The sequence below is a fragment of the Mercenaria mercenaria genome, chromosome 9, assembly GCF_021730395.1.
Source record: "Mercenaria mercenaria strain notata chromosome 9, MADL_Memer_1, whole genome shotgun sequence".
Classification (NCBI taxonomy): Eukaryota; Metazoa; Mollusca; class Bivalvia; order Venerida; family Veneridae; genus Mercenaria; species Mercenaria mercenaria.
The window spans coordinates 28358533-28362279 of NC_069369.1; the positions used below are offsets into that span (position 1 = coordinate 28358533).

Consider the following 3747-nt stretch of genomic DNA (forward strand, 5'->3'; position numbering starts at 1 on the left):
TTACAACGAAAAACCCTTTCAGAGAAATTCCCCAAAGTATAAAAAAAAAAAAAAAATTTATAAAAAAACCATATCTAACTTTGAAAATTTAACAAAGGGTTAAAAACAATTAAAAATTAAAAAATTTAGGGGTTTTATTTTGTTGGAAAAAATTTTTTAAAATTTTAAAAAAAAAGGAAAGGTGTTGGGGAAATTTTAAAAATTTTTGGGCGGACTCTGGTTTTGGGCCCGGAACACATTGGTTTGTTATGTAAATTAAAGGGAAATTTTGATCCATTTGGGCCCTTTCCTCCAAAAAGAAGTAAATTTTGTTTATAAAATGTAAAATACCAAAAAATGTTCAATATCAAAAAAAAAACAAGTTGGGGTTTTCGGTTTTTATTGTTTTTTTTTTCATTAAAAAAAGTTACAAGTTAAAAATACCCTTGTTTTTATTTTTTTTTTTAAAAATACTAAAAATTCCCCTAATCAAAGGGGTTTTAAAAGAAAAAATATTATAAATTATTTTAATAAAAAAGGACATTTATTTAACTGAAATAATTAATATAATGGGAATATTCAATAATATAAATGAAAATGTAAATTAAAATAGAAAAAACAAATAGAAAGGCAATTAAAAAGGAAAACCTCCATTGTTTTTAAACAAGTTATACCCAAGATACTGATGGTGGTTTATTTCAATGGAAAACTGTAAATGCTAGTCCTGGTTTAGTTCAAAAAGGTAATAATGTAACAATTAATTTTAATTGCTCTTAATTATTCTTGTTGATGCAATTAAATTAGAAAAAGGAGAAGCTAAATTCCCAATTAAAAAATAAAGAAAATGTAATTCTTCAAGTTACGATGTAAAAATAACAGAAAAAATGAATCTATTTCTATTAATTATGCTAATAAATTTAAAATAAATGATGTTATTTATATTAATTCTTTAAACGTTAAAAATATTCAGTTAACAATTTATGGTTCTATAATTTAATAAAAACTTTAATAAAAACTTTAATAAAACTTTAATAAAAACTTTAATTAATTTAAGAATAAGCTAATGTATCAATACCATTTAGGCATTGTACCTAATTTAAAGAATATTTAAAAAATGGAATAAAAATGTAAATATTGTCATATATGATGTCATTGCATGATACAACAACTTTTATTTTCAATGTTCTGTCATCAGAAATGGAATAATGTTCAAAAGATGATCATCAACAAATAGTCCTACCTGTGTAAAGGGAAGGTAACTGTGTAACAAAATATTGGTTACTTAAGACAGTACTTGTTATCTCCCTTATCAATTTGCATATAAAGTGTCAGAACTGACCCTAAATTGACCTATGGTCTGTTTCATGTAGCAATCAAAGAAAACACTGATGTTCTTAAATATTTATTTAATTCTGTTTATATGAAATATAATGGTTTATATAATGTTTTATGAAAATAGTACAAGTATGTTAATGAAAGTGATATGAGTATGTGGTATTGCACTTAGTTGACAGTAAAAAATATGAATTATATAAAAATGGACATTTTCATGAGATAAAGAACATTATAGCTACAATTCATTAAAAACATAAGATGATCAAAAATAAGCCAACTAATTTCTAGGAAAAGGAAACTTCATAGTAACAGAGAAAATCAAAAAGTACTGGAAAAGAGGTCAAATGTTGCCTTATAGTACTACTTCTTAATGTTTGAATAATGCCAGCTCAAATCAAAATACAACATTTTTGGAAACTTTTATGAAAGTTTTATGAAGGCTGCTAAAGACCAGTAGCCTGTAATGTGATATAAATCTGAAATACAAAACGTTTGACTAGTACAGTGGTGACATCACTTTAGTGTTTCTAAAGTAACCATGCCACTATCAAAGTTGACAGGGAACTTCAGGAAATTAACCTGCTCTCTACATGTGTGTCCTACAATAACAGCAAATATGTAACAAAAATTGATTCAGAAAGCTCCTCTATGCTAAACTGTGCAAGCTGCAGACACTGATCTTGAACAATAGCTGAACGGTGACACTGAAGATTTCACAGGTACATATCTGAAGAAAGAAATGCATAATGTAGTAACTGTATTCGAGGTGTCTGCAGCTCTTTAATATTCAAAATATGTATATTTCTGAATTTAAGGTAGAATAAAAGTGTTACTGGATTAATAAAAACTTCAACATATCTTATGCATAAGACCCATTTTAGTAGAATATATCAAGAGGCCAACAGTTACCCAAAGTCACTCACTTGACCTTACCATTTGACCTAAAATATATGTATGACACACTTTGTATTTTGGAATTTTATGATGGCAGGCTATATTTTATTCTGTATCTTAAATACTTTGAAAATAATACACCTTATACTTGACATTTCATAATTTATATCTTACATTCACCTTTTTAAGCTTATAACAATAGAATTGTGTTTACCTATTTAATTACTTTCAGGAGAAAATGTAAGATATTTGGAAAGTTACATTCATAAGTCTGTAATTATTTGGTACTGTATAATTTCTTTTTGTAAGTGTAAAGTTTATATAATTATCATACTTGACCCTTGGTCTCATGTGAAACAAACTTTACACAAGCCTCTTGAAGTGATATATACCAAATCAATAACTGAATTACATTGTAACTCTTTGAATATTGTAAACAGTTACCTGAAGGTATCAATATCTGTGTTTAATTAAGTCATACAGATCAACACTGGCATTCTCATCATATAAATCCACAGAACATTTTACACTGAAATAAAGAAACAACTTCCAATAAATTTTGTACTTCCATTACTGAAAAATACAGAATTTACATTAAATTAGGACTCTAATCCATTGAAAACATTAAGTGACAGATATAAAGAAAACATTGCATTAAAAATACATTTAAACAAAATGGTTATTGCTATAGTGTGTTTAAAAGCTTTGAAACATGGTTAGTGGCTGACAATAGTAGTTCTTTTATCTCTGTATCATATGAAAGGCTAAGAGTTAAGAAGTCTGAATAGATATCTTTACCCAAGTCAAAATTTCTTGATTCAAAATGGTTGGGTGTACCATCCTTCATGAAACTTCATAAAATCATTTTAATTACATTTACAATGTGTGTCTGTTAAATGTTAAGGGGAATGTAATTTTAATAACTGGCATTATATTACCCTTGACATCTTAAACTTGTTAAAGAGTATCATGTGTACATCATTGTACCATCAGACCATCTTTCACTTCTGTCAACCTGACTAGACATGTTGGACACCTTGAAATATATAAATGATAAAATCTGTGAAAAGACTCATCATGCAAAAACCATAACACCATCTTTATAAAATCACCTTAACACCTTGATGTTAAAAAATATTATTTCAAATCATTATTGTCCATTAAAGTATAATGTATCCATCCATAATTATTACATGACTCCTTATATAATTTACCAGTTCATAGTTTGGAATGGCTTCCAGTCTAAACCCAGAAGTTGAAGAAAAACAAATTATGAAAGTTCATTTATGGTGTCATTAAAGAATGACATGCCTTTTAATTGTCAAATGTTTGCTCTTTTTTAATATTGATAGGCAAACCATTCAATAATTGCATTTTATTAAATGCTGTCTAATATCACCTGTCAATAGTTTACAAGTGTTAATTAGATGTCACTGACTTGTTTACTCTCAACATCATAAAGAGAGATAAAACTACATGTAAATTGTAAAACATTGTATGTGATACCATTCCATCCTGTATAAATTGCCTTTAAAAAGA

General features: G+C 27.0%; 1 long non-coding RNA gene across 1 annotated transcript; it reads right to left on the reverse strand.

The window, feature by feature from the left end:
• Nucleotides 1-1368: 1368 nt before the first annotated feature.
• Nucleotides 1369-2716, reverse strand: LOC128559443 (uncharacterized). The gene is made up of 2 exons (XR_008372367.1): nt 2653-2716; nt 1369-2041 (listed from the first exon to the last, which is right to left on the reverse strand). It is a non-coding gene; the product is annotated as an uncharacterized LOC128559443 (long non-coding RNA).
• Nucleotides 2717-3747: the final 1031 nt, after the last annotated feature.